The sequence below is a fragment of the Rhinolophus sinicus genome, chromosome 15 (genome assembly GCF_057876585.1).
Source record: "Rhinolophus sinicus isolate RSI-liver-muscle chromosome 15, RSI-T2T, whole genome shotgun sequence".
In the NCBI taxonomy this organism is placed as follows: domain Eukaryota; kingdom Metazoa; phylum Chordata; class Mammalia; order Chiroptera; family Rhinolophidae; genus Rhinolophus; species Rhinolophus sinicus.
Window position 1 is genome coordinate 45,492,881 of NC_142515.1, and position 19,697 is coordinate 45,512,577.

The 19,697-nt window shown below is 37.6% G+C and overlaps 1 protein-coding gene and 1 pseudogene across 4 annotated transcripts in view; one reads left to right on the top strand and one right to left on the bottom strand.

The window, feature by feature from the left end:
- The window catches only part of CTNNA3 (catenin alpha 3), a 1,445,036-nt gene that overhangs the window by 642,376 nt on the left and 782,963 nt on the right, over window positions 1–19,697 (bottom strand). The gene's annotated exons all lie outside the window — the stretch shown is intronic.
- Window positions 12,612–13,539, top strand: LOC109447370 (sperm acrosome-associated protein 9 pseudogene; annotated as a pseudogene).

The window sequence follows — 19,697 nt, forward strand, 5'->3', positions numbered from 1 at the left end:
CCCTATGCTTAGGCCAACATTTGATGTCATGAAATTGAAGTGTTCGGGGAAAAGAGAGAAGTAAAAAGGTTGATTTCCTTGCAGCTACATGTACTGGGAGATCCTGACGAATTTGTTCCAAAGAGAAATGGCAAGAATGAGGTGGGTAAGAAAACATCCAACTGCATTTAGGATGCTGATGACACCAACTGGAGGAAGCACCAGAGCAAATATTTTGTTCAACATCTCTCTGCAGAGCTCTGATAAATTCTAGAAGCACTATTGAGTGATTCTCACTGACACCCCTTACTCTTCTCGATGGAGGTTAAATAATGCTATAATTTCCCAAGGCTGGAGTTTCATAAGTTTTCTGTTGGAGCTGCTTGACTACTTGTCTCTCAGGGTTTCCCTACCTTGCTTATATTGGGCTTTAAAAAAGCCTTTGTCAGCTCCTCAGTAAACCCAATGCATCCACTTCATATTTTAAAAATAAACTCCTGAAAGTATCTGCTTTATTGGTGTCACTCTTCCCTACTTTTTGGTACTGCTACAGACTTTCTTTCGCTCATTTGGTGCTTCTTTAATCAGTTCCATGCGCTTAGAGTATGAAGGGAAAGAAAGGAATATGGGTTGGTTTAATTTCCCGTCCTGTAGCTGGAAAACCTATTTTAAGTCTTGAATATAACTGAGATGTTCATTTTTTGTATGGCAGTAGAGTTAGCTGAGGAACAGAATCTACAGAATAATATAAATGTTAAGTTGCTTATTTAGCTAAACTGATGCAAAGTAAATAGCTGTCAACATGATTAAAATTATTGACAATCTGAATTTAATTAATTTAAGGGTTGTGTTATTTTCTCCAGCCTCTTGACCACTTATTTAGTAAGATTTACTTTTAATTCACAGTCAAGAGTAGTGATATAAACAATCCAAAAGAGAAAAACAGCCTGAATCATTTTTATTGGTGTGCAAGATCATTATGTAACTGTGTGCGTTACATTTTGCCTTCCTAATTATATTATCTTTGGGCTAATATGAAAATGAGATTTAAATCCCTGTGCCTATGACCCAGAATGTGTGGGACAGAATATCTAGAGAAAGGAAAAAGCCAGGGATTCAAATCTACAAACACGGAGGTCACAAACTGACTGTATATAAAACCAAAGGGACCAAAGACAGGTGCAAGATTTCAGAGTCATTATTTAAGTAAAGCCAGTCATATCTGTGTCATTGGTGGAAATCAGTTTGTACAAAGGAAAGATTTATTAGCTGGTAACATAAATAATGGCAATTTATACATGTTGAATTCAGCATTTGTAAAACACACATACAATTGCAATTTAATTTATCTTATTCCTTCCAGATAATGTAATGGACTGGAAAAAAACAAGAGTGACAGAGAAAGAGGTTAGACTGACTTGTTCAGGTGTGGACAGGTTGTCAAAACTGCAGCTGGGCTGGGAAAACGGAGAGTATTCAGCTTTATGCAATAAAGGAAGCTCTACAGACTGCCCCCGAGTGTCTGTGAGGTCAAATGCTGTGCATGTCAATCTACTTCCTTAAATTAATAGTCAGGTGTTATGCTAGTTATGTACCTTAATCATTAATTATGACTGTGACAGCAGAAGAGAAAAAAATATACTAGAACACATGAGCTGGGTGATAAAGGGAAAGCATCAATCATGCATGACAGGAAAGCCAAAGATACACTTTCTGCGTGGAATGTTTTCTTTTGTGACTCTGAAAGTCTCTCTCACATCAAACTTAAAACTTCAGAGACACCATTTCTCATATTCTTGTGTGTGTGTGTGTGTGTGTGTGTGTGTGTGTGTAACAGCCAACTATGGTTGTGGGACTCGGATGAAAACCAAATTAAAACTAAAATGCATTTGTTGGTAATGCTCATATTTGCCAGATAGTACCACCAGGCTCTAGATGAAATTAAAGGCAATTTCCACAAACAAAACTATCAGTCAAAAGTTATGATTCTTTCAATAAAGGTTAAAGTAAGCTACAGTAAGAATGGATTTTGGAGTCAACAGTTAATAGTCATACTGGAAGCACATGTTGGCCCACATTCTTTCATTTGGCTACAACGCCACAGAATGTATTGCATATGTCATCTTAAGCAGGTAGGAAGAGAAGGTGAATCTCCTCAGAGTACCATGGCATAATACATATAGTGCATCACAAAGCTTCAGAAGCAGAAACACAACCTCCATTCTGGTGGTAGTGAGAAGTACAAATGGGGCACTTAGAAGCAGGAAAAACAAAATACTATTTTGGTAGAGTGGGAAGACACTAAGTGTTGGACCCCAGTTTGCTGTAAGATCTTGGATAGATTACTTTGGTTTCCTAGTGCTCATGCTCTTGTCTATAAATGACTAATTTTAGCTTTGTCAAGACTCTGGGGGAAGAGATCAAAGATGGCGAAGTAGATAAACTCTGTGCCTGATTCTTTCCATTAACAGACTAAAATTACAACTAAATTATAGAACAACCAACCTGGAAAATCATTTGAAGTCTGGCTGAACAGAAGTTTTATAGTCAAAGATATAAAGAAGCCATGTTGAGGAGGGTTGGAAGGACAGAGACACGGAATAGGCTAACCCCAAACCTCTCTGTGGTGGTTGAGAACTGGGAGGGATATCTTGGCCTTGGAGGTTCCCCACAGAGAAGCGAAAGACCACGCCCCACACCAGTCTCCCCAGCCAAGAGTACTGATGTCAGGAAGAGGAGCACCCACAACATCTGACTGTGAAAAACAGTGGGGATTCCAAGTATCCAAAGAGGACCGAAGGTGGTGGGACAACAGCCCATGCACAGATTCTCTCATTCCAAGGCACTCACCTTGGGCTCCAGCAGAGGGACAGTAACTCAATGGGGTGTCAGACACATATGGGGGGAGGGGACATACTAAGATGCATTGCTTCAGGTTGAGGGCTGGAGGACAGTTCCCATTTCCCTATGAGGAAGTTTACATCCTGTGCAGCTGACAGGTGGGCACCATCTTTACTGCATTGAGCCCACATCCTCAGGCCAAATCTGAATCTGATTGGCCTGGGGAGCTCCATAGCTCTGCCCTGCTGACTCACTGGGACCCCACCCCACCCAACTCCCCGAACACCAGAGACACTTTCTCCAAGAGCAACCAGCCCTGACCACATTGGACTCTTTCTTAGAAAATTATCAGAGTCTGACAGAGCCCAGGCAGGTGGTGACTGGTCTCAGTGTGCTCTGAGACTTTTTCTGAGTACCTTCAGGCTTAGCATTGGCACCACACTAGAATTTACATTAACCTGGTGACCACAACTCTTCCCACCCGTGACTCCCTGAGACCCTGCCTCACCGAACTTGTATGAGGTTTGCTTAATGGAGCCAGCAGGTAGCAGACACCTTGGGGTATCATGGTATTTTGTAGATCTATCCTAGGGCCATTAATGGTGGCAGACATCCTCAGTTAGCAGTGTGGCTTCTCCCACATGCCTCCAGGTTTAGCAGAGACAGATAACAACCATGGATCATTTTATAGCTCTTACCTGATAGTCCCTGGCTGGTCACAGGCAGTGGCTGACATGGGCCTGTACCAGAGCCTCTCACAAGAGGTCCCAGAACCAACATACTTGGAGGTTGGCTTCAGATCACAGCAGAGCATCAACCAATTACCCCACAAGTGGCATACAAAAAGTGCAGTCTCAATAAGTACCAGAGCCCACTGAGGCAAATCCCCCTAAGTTGGTTAAGCCCCCTGGACAGCATCCTGTCAGCTGTGGACGTGGCTAAACCCCAAGCCAATCAGCCTAAAGGTCAATCCCACCCACTAATGTGTCAATAGCAACCAAGGTTCAACTATAATATGAAGGCACACAAAACCCACACAAGGGACACTCTTGGAGCACCTGAAGCAGGTGATCAGGGACACGGCACCACTACGTCCAATAGGGCACCTACTACATAAGGCCACCTGGCCAAGACTGGGGGATGTAACTGATCTACCTAATACATAGAAATAAACAGAGAGGAGGCCAAATGAGGAAACAGAGAAATACATCCCAAATCAAAGAACAGGATAAAACTCCAGCAACAGAACTAAACAAAATGGAGGCAAGCAACCTACCAGATATAGAGTTCAAAACAATGGTTATAAGGATGCTCAAGGAACTTAGTGAGGACTTCAACAGAGACAGCAAGCATAAAAAAAAGATAGAAACCATAAAAAAGAACCAGTCAGGAGTGAAGAATACAATAACCAAAATGAAGAATGCATTAGAAGGAATCACCAGCAGACTAGATGATGCAGAGGACTGAATCAGTGAATTGGAAGAGAAGGTAGTAGAAAACACCCAACTGAAACAGCAAAAGGAAAAAAGAATCAAAAAAAAAAAAAAAAATGAGGAAAGTTTAAGAGACCTCTGGCACAACATCAAGCATAACAACATCCCCCAAAAGGGATTGGCATAAAATATTCAACGTGATGAAAAGCAAGGACCTATAACCAAGATTGCTCTACTTAGCAAAGCTATCATTTAGAATTGAAGGACAGATAAAGAACTTCCCAGACAAGAAAAAGCTGAAGGAGTTCATCACCACAAAACCAGCGTTACAAGGAATGTTAGAGGGACTTCTTTAAGATGAAAAAAAAGATCATAACTATGAATAATAAAATGGAAATAACTACATATTTATCAACAATTACTTTCAATGTAAATCGATTAAATGCTTCACATAAAAGATATGAGGGTTCAATGGATAAGAAAACAAGACCCTTACATATGCTGCCTAAGAGAGACTTGTACTTCAGATTGAAAGACACACACAGACAGAAAGTAAAGGGATGGAAAAAAATAGTTAATGAAAATGCAAACAAACAAACAAACAAACAAAAAAGCTGGGGAAGAACTACTTATACCAGAAATAATAGAGTTTTAAACAAAGGCTATAAGAAGAGACAATGAAGGACCCAGTGATCCCACTTCAGGGTATTTGTCTGAATAAACCCAAACGCTACTCCTAGTGGACATGTGCATCCATGTGTTCATTACAGCATTGTTTACAATGTGAAGGCAGCCTGGGTGTCTATCGATGAAAGAATGGATAAAGAGGAGGTGGTACATATATACAATGGAATATTCCTCAGCCAGGGAAGGGAATGGGTTCTGCCATCTGTGGTGGCATGGAAGGACCTGGAGCATATCGTGCTGTGTGGAGTGTCAGAAAGAGAAAGACAGATGAAATGTGATTTCATTTATATGTGGAATCTAAGGAATAAACTAAACAAACAAAACAGAAACAAACTCATAGATACAGACAGCATATTGATGGTTGCCAGATGAGAAGGGGGTTGGTGGTGAGTGAAAAGGGGGGAGGGATAAGAAGTACAAACTGGTTGTTATGCAGTAATCATGGGGATGTAGGGTATAGCACAAGGAATACAGTCATTAATATTGTAATAACTATGTATGGTGTCAGATGGGTTCTAGATTTGTTGGGGTGATAGATGGGAGGGGTTGGAGGGCAAGGTAAAGAAAGTGAAGGGATTAAGAAGTATAAACTGATAGTTACAAAACAGTCATGGGGATGTAAAGTAAAGCCTAAGGAATATAGTCAATAATATGGTAATAACTATGTATAGTGCCAAGTGAGTTCTAGACTAGTCAGAGAGATCCCTTCTTAGATTATACAAATGTCCAACCACTATGCTGTACACATGAAATTAATATAATATTGAATGTCAACTGACATTTTTTAATTGAAAAATTTTTAAAAAGGGGGGACAAAGTGAAGGGGAATAAGAGGTCCAAATTTCTAGGTATAAAACAAATAAGTCATGGGGATGTAACATATAGCATAGGGAATATAGTTAATAATATTGTGATAATGTGGCATAGTGTCAGGTGGTTGCTGGACTTACGTTGATCACTTCTGTAGGTATGTAAATGTTGAATAACAATGATGGTGTACACCTGAAACTAATATAATATTGTAAGTTAGTTATATTTTCATTAAAAATCTTAAACAAAAATGTCTTTAACCTGGGATCCACGTATGAGCTTCATGAGGATCGGCAGAGATTCAAATTATATGGAAAACATTGTTCATCAGATTCGTTAAGGGTTACTGAAAAGACACACACCAAAGGAGTACTTCTCTATGTGTACTGGAGAGTTAGTTCTTTTTAAATGCCCATCTGTTATGAACCAACACATTTAAAAAATAAACACAAATCATGAAATTACTAAAAAATGAAATTAAAATGAACATATACAAAACAGAATCTCCATTTTTTTTCTAATAGATTCAATAGGTACAAAATTACTCTCTCAAGTTGCTATAAAAATTGGTAAATGCTTCCAACCAGCTGGGCTCATTGTTATAAACTGAGCAGCACTGTGGTCTACAGACCACACTTTGGGTAGTAAATGTGCTAAGGTTCCTTCCAGCCCTAACCTTGAAAGTTTCCAAATGAAATCTAGGTATACTTACATTCATTCTGCCTCAATTCGTCCTACCAAAGTTATAGAATCCAATCTGTCATTGCACTCAGCACAAGATAAAGACATGTCTTCCTTAGAAAGCAATGTCAGATTATAGATAATTATGACAACAACAAAATTGCTTACCCTTAGGCACCTGTGACTACTTATGTTCCCTGAAGACTAAGAATAAAGAGGCGGGAAAGCCTGCAGGACTAATTATCACAGAGCCCAATCTACCCCTATCTATAATTCTGTGCTCACGAGCTTATCCCGAATTGGAATGTTGTTACCAACCTTTCTACTGCTTCATATTTATAGCCTAATTCAAGATGTTTCACTGCATTTATTAGGTACTCAAAGTATATTTACTGAGTATTTACCATGTCCGGGAAGGGGGGAAAAGACAAATAAAATATGTGGGCCCCTGCCCTCAAGTTGTTTAGAGCATATCAGTTATTCTAAGTGTATTGTGCTAAGAATTACAACTGGGGTACACAGAGGGGCAGTGCAAAAGAGCCATGAAATTAGACTGGAGTCTAATTTGGCTTCTCAGAATAAATAAGTTTTTGGTGCTGTGTCTTGAGTCATGACTATTGGGTGAGGTGACCTGCCTCTAATATTAGAGAAGTTTATTCATCTCATTAGACTATTATTTGTGGTTCACTACTTCCCTTCTCACTACATGCTTGGTTAAAAAGGATGTCCTTTCCAGACAGTAGACCCCTCTTTGATTAATGCTGTTCTAATTGACCAAGAAAAAAGTGTGTGTGTGTGTGTGTGTGTGTGTGTGTGTGTGTGTGTGTTAATTTTGTGTGTTTGGCAGGAGATAAGCAAAGAATCAGGAAGAGCAGTGCATGTAAAGTGAAAGGTGAAAAATATCATAAAAATATGACTTTATTAAAGAATATGGTAGGGAGGGTGAGGCAAGTGGTGAGAGACGAAGCTGAAGAAAGCAAGTAAGTGCCAAGTCAAAAAGCTTCTTGGATATCTTCCTAAGGATTCTGGATTCATCTGGAGGTCATTTTTGACTCATTGAAAGGTTTTAAGTAAGGAAGTGATAGGATCAATATTTTGTTTTAGGAGGATCATTCTGGTAGTTTTGTAAAGAATTTCTAGGATGTGAGCAGTATCGAGACAATAGTGCCAAGAAATTAATCTAGTAATTCAGGTGAGAAATCATGAGGTTCCAGACTGAGTCAGAAGCAGTTAGGAATGCAAAAAGGGGACGTATTTGAAAGACACCAAGAAGTCAGAATTACTATGGATGGTGGGCGGAGGGGGTTGAATGAGTGGAAGAAATCATGAATGATTTTCAGAATATTGGCTTAGGCAATTTGGAGGTTGGTGATTTCATTACCTGAGAGAGAAAATGTTGACGTAAGTGAAAGATCAGAGTGGAAAGAAAAAAAAAAAGTTCAGATTTGAATATGTTCAATAATTCAAGGTATCTGCAGAGAATTGAAATGGAGGTGTCTATAGGGAGCTGGAAGTAAGAATCTGTAGTTAAGAGAGGGGCCTAAGCTGGAGAGAGAAAAGTTGGTCAGTGACAGCCCTTGTCTGAGAAATTTTATTCCACTCCAATAGAATTTATTTTATTCCATAAATATTGTTTATTTACCCCCTCAAAATATTAAGGAGTCACACAAACATATAAACTTTTCACTTAAAAATTAAGTGTGAAAAACAAGGTAGCGGGTAGATGACGTAGAACAATAAAGATAAAGCTGGACTGAGAGCCACACACAATGTACAAACTACTTGATGCTGTTTACTGCTCAAGGTTGGGTCACAATTTTGGTTCTGGATCCTGCTTGAAAGCAGCAATGCAAGGGGGGGAAATTACAGTTATATATTTAATACCTATAAAAGAAAAATAAACCAATTTTTCAAAGGCATAATTATGGAGAACTGAAAATAATTTATCCTGAGGTGCTGCACAAGAAAAGCAGTGCAATATAATGAGCAGTGTTCTTAATCACACGCCTAAAGTGAAAAAAATAAGACTTATATAACTACTATTATATCCATCAAAGTAGGGTGATGATATAATAACAAAGAGGTGCAGAGTAAAGGCAATTCAAAGGAGGAAGGAAGGTAAGTGGTGAGATACATGTGTGGAGCCCAGGCAGATTGGTATGTATGAATGCACACATTTCTTTCACGTATTCATCTATAAAGCCCTGAATGTACTTTATCTCCCAAATTAGATTGGTATGTCCTCACCCACCTTCTCTCTATTTATTGTCCACAACCTTCTTTGAAATGCATTCATTTGTCCCTTCAATATTCAATTGAAAGGGCATTTATCAAGAAACCATATTCAAAAGAAAAACAAAACAAACATTACTGGTGCTATGACCTAAATAAAGTAGTTGGTTACCATATTCCTTCCTATTAAGTCATCTCAGGCTCTTGTAGTATGAGGATTTTTACCACTTATGGCTGATAAAAGATTCAAAAGGGCACAAGTCTCTGTACTTTTTATTTAGCTAGGCAACCCAGCTTTCTGATTAAGACTGAATGTTTGCCAATAGGTGGAACTTCAGAGGTTTCTTAAAAGCTTTCCTCTTTTTTTCCTTCTCTAAGACTGATTTTAACCAAAAACTGATTTTTTTTTTTCATGTATGCAGGTACATTTTGTTTTGTTTTGTTTTTTTATTTCCCATGAAGAAGGCTTTTCAGAGCTCTTGGATTTTAATGGAAATTTATTGCTGGTGTTTCAGCCAAAAGGACTGTGTTTTGATCACCGGCAAATGACAATTTTTTTCCACAGTAGCATGGCAGCAGACTAGCAACCAGTAGGAGTGCTGGGTTCTGAGTGCCAGTACCACTTGCATAAGCCCACTTTCTAAGTGGGCTGAAAGGAGGCTTGATCCTACTGAGTTTCAAAGAGCTTTGGTGCAAATTCATCCAGTATTACCCATTTGTTCCTTTATGGCGAGAGACTCCATAAAGTAGGTGTGAAATCTAAGAGACACTGTCACACTTTCTGTGTAGGGACAGCTTTGGAATGACCCCTGGATCTGTTGAGACTAGTATTTATTTAGCTCTTCCCAAACCAACTGGTCTTGTCACATGGGGTTATGTAATACACATGTATAAGAATTAAATGTAAGAATTAAAATAAAATTAATAAATGATATTTAAGAATTAATGCAAAACAAATATAGAGGCTATCTCCTCAAAAGTGAGCCTCTAGATGGCCACAGATTAAAATATGGATGGAAGGGAGAGTGGGGAAAAAAGAAAGAAGTAGAGTATGAAAATGAATCTGATACTACACACCTGGTATGCAAACAACAAATCAAGATGACTAAATTATTTTCTCAGGAGATTTTCTCAGTAAATCATTGCATTTACCACCTATGAATCCTGGTGAAAATCTCATTCTCTAGCATCTACATGGAGAAATCTTTTCAATAATGAAAGAAGTTAATAAATATGTAAGCAAGACAAAGAAATACAAAATAAAATAATACATTTAAATGTGAAGCAGAATACCTAAATCAAGGGACAACTCATTAGCTCCATCACTTCACTTTTCTGTGCCACAGTTTTCTCTTCTGAAAAATGGAGATCAAAATAATACCTGTTCTGCTTGCTTTTAGGGCTGGGGACCAAATGAGATAATGAGTATGGATCAATCATCTCCAACTCTTAAAGGGCTATATGAATGTTAGTGACTTAGGAAAGTTGTTTAACTTCTCTGAGACTCCATATATTCATCTGTCAAATAAAGTTCTTTATGGCTGTCTACTTCCAAAGTAGTCTTATAAAAAATCTAGTAAGGTGATGTCAGCATACTTTTTGAAATGTAAGGTGCTATCAAGTATAAAGTTTTCAAACATATTCAACGACTGGGTAGAGGAAAAGATTATGGTTGACTAGAATTGGCAAATACTTAGACCCATTCTATAATCTTAGGAAACAAAGCTGGTATGCACACACACACAAAAACCCTGCCGATTATATTAAAATTTTCACCTCTAAGAGGGAAAAGTAGATTAATAGAAAGTTCCTCTATCAGAATTCTAGAACATTAACTACCGATACTACTGCAAGTGGTTAGGAAACAGTAAATTAAACTTTGTAATGCTTTCCCAAAGGAAGTGGAAATACACAGTCATTACTTAGAGTTTAAATTGGACTGGGAACAGTAGGCCAGCATGCATTAGGGAGAGGCAATGCTTCAGTGGTAGCAAAGTTAACAAAATGATACTTCAGATCTTTTCCATATTTAATGTTTGACAGGCAAAAATACTTGCATTAATGCAGTAATGTGCTATGGAAGTCATCACCACGGGAATGATCAATCAAAGCTTTAACACTGTTTAATAAACATCATATGAGGAGAGAATATTTTCCTTTTAAAGGCAACTCATTCAAGTTTGAAGGAACTGTAAAACATTTGAATGACAGACAGATCTAGAAAAAAGCAATCCTTTTATATTTTGGGCTGATTTGAAGGACGATAGGAAATGTGGGGTAGGTATGGGGATTTAGGATATCCCAAAGGCAATGATAATCATACAAAACCCCTCGCTACACTGAAAATGAGGGTAGACACGACAATGCATCAATTTTTTGACAAGACCACACTAACTAAAAGAGCAGAGTGATCTGATATACATAAAAAATGAAGATAGAATTTTGGTCAATGGTAAAGTTAATTTGGGTGACTGTAGGTATGGGACACGGCTCCTAAAAACAGCTGTGTCAATGATTAGTCATCTAACCTACAATAAAATAAGTTGACCTCTCTGATATTCTCCCAATTTGTGTACTTCTAAACCAGTGGTTCTCAGTTGGGGGATGGCAATTTTACCATGAGGGTGGGGGGGCAATTTTACCACGGAATTTGGCTTTTTGGCTCCTACAGGGGGAGGGTGGTGCTACAGGCATCCAGTGGGTGAAGGCCAAAGATGCTGTTAAATATCCTAGAATGCACAGAACATTCCCCCTCAGCAAAGAATTAGCTGGCCCCAATGTCAGAATTAATCGAGATTGAGAAACTGTTCTAAACTGAAACTACCCAAAAAGTATACTATGAGGTAAATAAGGACCTCATCATTCTCAGCATGAAAGCAATGTCAAAAAAAAAAAAAAAGTATTTTATTTATATTATTATTGCTTAAGCTTCTTTTCTATCTTAGTTTTGTTTTAATTATAAAACATTTGGCAGTAAAATAAGATTCATTTCTATAATAAACTTAGTGATTTCTTTTTCAGCAGCCTTTTCTTTTTCCAATTAATTAACAATTAGATGCTTTCTTATAATGAATGCCAGGATCTCCCTAAACTTTTCAGGAGAAGTTACAAAACTCATAAGTTTTTCTGATGAAACTTGTAGGCTATAAATTTAGAAAGTTTTTCTCCTTCAGGGATGTTATTTATAAACATTTGTTGAGAGTCTGAAATAAAATTAAAAATACATGTGCACAATTCTGGAGGCTAGTTATGCTACTCATGCTGAAAATAGAATGTTAGCACTGGAGAATTCCTTCCTGAATGTGTCGTTGTAAATGAGGAAGCTAAGAGCCAAGGCCATACAGGTTTCCTAATGTCCAGTTTATACATTAATTCCTATTCATCATAAACATAAAACAGCCTACATGACTAGTAAATCGTTGTTCAATGGGAACTGAGTTTTTATTCCCTAAAACTTAGAATGACTTTACATGAACAATATCAGAATCAGGGCACATTAATACAAAACACTAAAATTTATCCGATTTGCCACAGTGTTAAAACAAAACAACAACAACAAAAAAGACGACTACGGTTTATTATTAGATTGGTACGAACATAATTACAGTTTTTGCAATTATGTTTAACCTTTTAAACAGCAATTACGTTTGCACCAACCTAATAACAACATATATGAGTAAACATACTGTGACAATTAAAACCGGTTTATTTTATAATCTTTCTTGGCAATTATAAAAAATAAGTGAGGGCCCAACCTCCCGCCCACCAGTGGTTCTGGCGCCTGGCCTGGGCCCGGGCTCCTAGGCCCACGCTCTCAGCCACCTGGGACAAGTGCTCTCTTTTCAGCACTTCTCAGCGGGGAACCTCGGGTCGCTTTCAGCTGTGGCCTTCTAGGACCAAATGTGCCCCCGATCCCCCTTATCCTGTAAGTGACCACTGAGAAATTCAATGAATGAGGGGAAAGCGTCCCTTCAAAGCAACCAGCAGTACAAGCTCTTCCAGCAGCAACAGTGTCATGCGGGGCGGCCTGCGGGGTCTCTGCTCCCGCTCCCCATACAAGAACGCAGGATATGGTGAGGCCAAAAAGGAACACCCACGGAGCCATAGGTAGGGGAGTCATACCACTATATTCTCTCTGGCAGCACTATACTCTCACTGGAGGCTGGATCCACACTGTCCGCAAACCGCCATTCACACTTGCCAGCCCAGCTGCCATCTTCTAGCTAGCCCCCATTCTTCTCTCCTCTCTGCTAGCATAGCCACAGCAGTTATATTAGTGGCCAATGGCTCACTGGTTACAGCTGACAGCCAACTAGCCACAGCTGATGGCCATCCCATCACAGTTGATGGCCATTTACTACCTGAGCCAGCACCTGTCTATGTGAGGCCGAGAGCCTGGAAACTACTTTCTGGGGCTCTGCCCCCACAAACAGGTACCCTTTATCGCTGCTCTGGAGCATTGCAGGGAGAACGCCCACAAGATCGGGCCCATCTCCAGCATCGTACAGATGCTGAGCCACATGGAACACCATTGCAACACTCCACAGACCCGTCCGTTCTGCTCATGTTCCTGGACACCTACCTGCACAGAGCTGAGCAAGTTCTGCCAGCATTTCGAAGCCCTGCATTCGGGCACGCCGGTCACCAACAACTTCAAGAAATGCAAAACCGTTGTGAGCCAGAGCAACAGCCTCAGCCGCCTGAGAGCAAAATACCTTCACAACATGGTGAACCACCTCAGCTGTTAGGAGGCCAGGAACCACTACGGAAGCCGGAAGCCGTAGTCAGCCTCATCCCCGTCATCCTCTGCTTAATGAAAGGATGGGTTGCCCACTAAGAAACGCTGCCTGGTGAAGTGCTGCAGCGAGTCTTCTAGCTTCCTCCCAGCGACAGTCAAGAATAAAAGTGTTTTACCACCAAAATAAATGAATAAATGGGGAAAAAGCAATAACCTGGATGCAGTTCACATAGTTTCTATCATGGCAATTGGCTCATGTTTTGCAAACTGTTGGTTTGAATTACTGTATTTGCTACAAATAAAAATGGAAAGTTTCTAAAAGAAAATGATTAAAATGAAATACTCAGATGGAAAGCATTGAAAATTACAATAAGGCATCTGTACAAAAATTATGGTTTTTGAATTGTGACACTGTAAACAAGGCCAAAAAAATGACCAAGAACAATTTCATATATCCACATTTATTTTTAATCAAAATTAAAGTGTACAGCACTATAAGCAGCACAAAAATAGAAGCCATGACACTTGGATTCTTCCTGTCACCTTGGCATTTTCTGAGTTGTTGAGTAAATTAGTTAATCTCACTGATTCTTTATTCACCTAATTGTAATTTGTAGGGATTGGATAGAGGGACGCACTAAATCCCTCCCATCTCCCTTCCATATTGATGGTTTTATGAAACTTTGAGTTCAAAATCTTTTCTGCATATAGGATATAGCACTTTATAATTTTCATATTTTTATTTCTGTAAGGACAATTTAGGTTATAATAGAAAAACTAACTCAAACTAGCTGAAGCCAATAAGGGGATTTATTGGCTCATCTTCCATAAAGTCTTGGCCACTGTTTAGATCTTGTGCCAGGAACTCAAATGGCATCCTCAATACTTGATTTCACTTCATCTCTCAACTCTGTTTTATGATATGTTGGTTTAATCCTCATCATATATGTAGCGATTCCCTGTTGCTCTAAGAACAATTCTTCTCAGTTTCAAATTCTAGCAAAAAGAAATGAACCTGTCTTTCTTTCTCTCTCTACTTTCCTAGCAAAAGTCAACTTCCTTCTATTTTGCTCTGATTAATTAACAGGCCCTTCTCTGAACCAATGACTGCCATCAGGAAAATGTGATACACAGATTTAAGTAGTGTGAATGACATGTCTTCTTCTAGAACCACATACAAGGTAAGGAAAGGGGATATTTGGTGCAACAGGAAATCATGATGTATATTTTGAGGGTTAAACCAACATAGCATAAAGCAGAACTGACAAATGGAAATGAACCAAATAATGGGAATATCATTTGAGTCCCTGGAATAATACTCCCATGAAAACTAAGACTTTATGAAGAACAAACCCATACGTCCCTTTTATTTGCTTAAGCTGGTTTAAGTTGGTTTTTCCATCTAACATAATTAGCACCAAGTGAATTAAAAACATAAAACTATTTTTAAATTATAAAGGATTATATCCTATATTCAGATCAATGAAAGATTTTTAAGCTCAAAGAACCAAATATCTCATATATATATATATACAAGTTTGATGCTCGTATAAGTTGTATTTAATAGGTACTCAGAAAATCTGTACTGTTTGAAGCAATGTAACAAAAAAAAAATTTTAAAGTCTGTACTGGGAATATGTACTAAGAAGAAAGGGGAAAAGTGTACTTTCCTATCAATCAAACAATATGGGGTAAAAAGAAAGAAAAATATATATAAATATAAACACGTAAACAATGCAGAAAAAAGGCCCAAAATGATATATTTCAAAGTAGAAACCCTCAAGACATGTATTCTGTCTCTTACTTTATCTTACTGACTCTCTCCATTTCTTCCCAATGAGTTTCAGTGGGTACATACCCTTCCTTATATGATAACATTTTAAGAACTACCTTTAAATCCTTTTTTCTATGACCTGTTAGAATGTAAGCTCCATGACTTCAGAGAGCCTTGTTTTGTTTACTAATGTATGTCCCACATTACTAAATAAATCCTTAGAATATATAAAAACTTAAAGTAATTATTAAATGAATTACAAACAGATGATAAAATGCAGAGGCAAAAGAAAAGGGACAAGGACAACATGAGTTATTCTAAACTCTTTCTTCTACCTCCTTTCTCACCCGAAAAACCCTGATCTTTATCAGCTATCTTTATTCATGTACATACATAACATTTAATAAGCTGGAGTCCGAGATTCAGAACATATGGAAGAAAGTGATTACCTTCTAGAAACTTACGTGCTAATGAAAGAGGATTGGCTATATTTTATTTTTTTTTTATATTTCACATATTTCACAATCAGTGGAAGTTGAAAAAAATGAAACTGGGGTCAATTATGTTATAGAGTCTATAAGATAACGTCCCTGAATGTGTTGAAGTTTTTAGGTTTATTGAGTTTCGATGGGGGAAGAGTGAACATTTTTGTCCAATATGAAGTGAGAAGGTGTTCTGGGTATAAATAATGCTAGATAGAAAGAAAAAGTAGTAGAATAAATTATATATATCTAGATAGATAGATAGATAGATAGATAGATAGATAGATAGATAGATAGATAGATAGATATAAATAGATAGATATATGTAGATATATCTATCTACATATAGATAGATATAATAGATATATAGATATATAGAGAGAGATAAAGAGATATAGATATATATAATTTAATCTAAATGAAGATTCTTACAACTGTTTTTGACTGCCTCCCTGATAGAAAGGCCCAGAAGGGAATGGGACTTGTAAGTCAGGAGAGCACAAGGCGTGTCTCTTAGATATTTGCCTGAAGAAAAAGAGAGAGCATGTCTATGGGTATCATCAAATCATGTCACCTTTCTGATCAAAAACAAGTAAGTTTGTTTAAAATGGGTTTTAGAATAAAACTCAAATATTTCTTCTGCTTACTTCCTTCATCATCATCACCCACCTGCTCTCATTATAATATAGTCACATTGGCCTTCTTTCTTACCTCAAATTCACCAGGCTTGTTTTCATCCTATAGCATTTTTCCATGGGCCATTCCCTCTCCCTAAAGCGCTCTGCCCTACCCCCCCTCCCCAATAGTCCCATGTCTAGCTCCTTCTCATCAGTCAGGGCTCAGAGCAAACTTCATTTCCACAGAGAGTCTTTCTCTGATACCATCTACAGCAGTCTATCCACCAGTTACTTTCTACTACCTAGCCAACCTTTTTTTTCCATTCTATGAGAAGTTGTGTTTGTTTTTGTTTTGTTTTTCATTCATCTTTTTACTTTACTGTCTATCTTCATTTTCTAAAATGAAAGCCCTACAAGAGTAAGGGCTGGGTGCCTATTTTGTGTGATATTCCCCAAATACTTAGAAAAGTGCCTGGCACATAGCAATAAATCAATTATTATTGGGGGGGAAAATCTTTTTAAAGGGCCTCTACAACTATCACATAAAGATCTCTCCAAAAATGTGGACTCCAAGGGAAGATTAATCTGTTAGAAAGTGCCTTGTGTTTGTTCCATTTCAAGTATTTTTACCATTTCATGATGACTTTTATCTGAATGAGGTTTAAACGGACTATTGGAATAATGATCCCAATTATTTGTTAAAGTCACTTGCTATTAATATTAATATTAACAGAAGAAAATTTCATGGTGCAATATAAATTACATGATATTGAAATATTGTGATCAGTTTTCCAGTGGCTCAAGTGTACTTGGAGCAGTGTAAAGAAATGGACTATTTAGACATCTCAAAGTTCTTTGACATATTAACAATATTGAATGTCACCTTACTTCTTAATGAGTGCAATAATTTTGTAATCATAACTGACAAGTGGAGTCAATTAATAAGACAGTAATTGCTGTTATCAGGTAATGACACCACCAACAAAGGAGAATGCGGCAAGACTGTATGGGAGAGAGAGGAAATAAATAAGTTCCTTGATGCAACTGGGTGTCACAATATTTCCAATACTTGAGACCTAGTGCCACAAACAGAATAGAAATGATGCAGAAAAGGCAAAATCCTACAGATCTGTATTTCTTTACCATTGTTTTAAAACTTTGGGAAATTAAAAAAGGGGGGAGGTTGAGAGACTAGCAATGAAACTGCAGAGGATAAAAGGACAAGACTGATGAGTATATTAGGTCCAGAAAAGTAAGTAAAAGGGAAATTAGAAAAAAGAGCCTAAAGCTTTACAAAATATCCTTCCAAAATAAGAAATATGAGGTCTGCATGCGAGTATACTTGTACATATGTGCATTTGTGTCTTTTGCTACATGTGCACAGTTAGATGTTGAATGTGATTGTGAGGGTTCATTAATGGCTCTAGAAATAGCTCGTAAGAGGGACTTGTGTATAGATTGCATTCTAAAAAAAAATTTATGGATACCAAATTTTGAATTTCATATAATTTTCATGTGTCCCAAAATAGTCTCCTTTAGAGTTTTTTTAACCATTTAAAAATATATAAAAACTGTTCTTAGATTGCAAGACACACGTGAGCAAGTTGTTTGGGCTCCTTAAGTCATAATTTGCCTCTGCTTTAAAGTGATTGCATACTACCATCTACATGTGTGAATTTCAAGTGATCACAACAAGACAAAGCACGATGGGAGTTGAGAGCAATAGGGAAAGAATACATTCTTACAAGGATTGCCAACAAATAGGAAATGCTGCTTTTAAATTTGGTAGTCATTCCTTCTGTGCTTCCTCGGATATCATTTTAAATTCCTTTCAGAATTCATTTATTATTAATGTAGACAGATTGGTTTGGTATGAAAGCTCTTCATTAAAGTGATTTTATTTTGAACTGAGGCAAAGAAATACACTTGGCTGTTCACTAACTGCAAAATATATAACTGCTGGAAGTTCTGTGGCACCTAAAGAAATTCACTACTTTGTTATCCAAAACATTCTGATACCTCAGTGTCATCAAAAAAATGTCAGGCAACAGTTTAGTGGTTACCAGAGGGTAAGGGGGGAGGGTTGTTCTAGAAGAGGGTAAATGGGGTCAAATATATGGTGACGAAAGGAGAAGTGACTCTGGGTGGTGAACACATAATATGAGATATAGATGACGTATTACAGAATTGTACACCTGAAATGTGTGTAACTTTACTAACAATTATCACCCTAATAAACTTTAATTTAAAAAAAATTTAAATGTTAGAAATATTTCAAGGGATTTATTTTCCTTTATAAAACAATAACAACAAATTAAATAGATCGCTATATAAAGCAGGATACATCATCTGTTCTGCCCCAAAATGGTAATGCAGGTACATGAATGTTTGACACCCATCTCCCTGGCACTGTGGCTGGGAACTAAAATAAGTGAGGCTGGGATTCTTTTGAATCAGGCAAACCTGGCTTCCGCTGTTTAGTAGACATCTGTTTCCTTAGGCAAAACAGAGTCTTAATTTTCTCTTTACTGAAAATTGAACCTTAACTCCCTCACCTCTAAAATGGAAACAAAAATTCCTACTTCCCAGTGGAAATGAGAGGTATAAATAAAGTTAAATGAAATGAGAAAGTATATGTAATGTTCATATCGCTGGCAAAATGTGTAGAATCTATTATTATTCCTCAAATAGCCTCTTTGATATAAGTAGGAATAGGCAAAGCTTAACACAGCAGCCTAAACGTTGGTTAAGCATGACTCTATATCTATAATGAAAGTCATTCCCAGAATTTGTTGCAAGGAAAGAAGTGATCCTGTCACAAGTGTATTGAGATAGGAAGACATAAGAAAGCAAAAATAGATTTATTTTTGTTTAATATTGTCATTGACCCATCTGATCTTAAAAACTAGATTCCTGATGAAAAATTCATGACTAATTCACAGTATGAAACAGGAGAGGTTTTCAATTCACAAGAGAACTGATGCAATGCAAATCCTGGGGTCTTTTTCTGTAGTTCAAAAGTAATGGGGATATACTCCACATCCTGTGAGTATCTATAGGGAATAGACTCAATGAAATTGTAACAGCTACATACGATGTCAGAGGGGTAGTAGATTGGGGGAGGGGGGTTGTCACTTTATGAGGGGTGTAAATGTATAACTAGTACATTATTTTGTACACCTGAAACTAATTTTAAAAAAAGTAACGGGGATGCTTTGACCCATTGGAAACAAAGTGAAAGAGAAGTGGGGGAGCAGCAATAAAAACATGTTATTCTAACTACTTTTCAAGCACCCTTATTCCAGAATAGAGCAATATACTTGCCAGAACTCCAGGTCATTAGGAAGTTGAGATGGCACTATCATTTATGTAAAATACGGCCACTTCTGAACTATGTACTGAAAGTAATTAACAGATATGTAT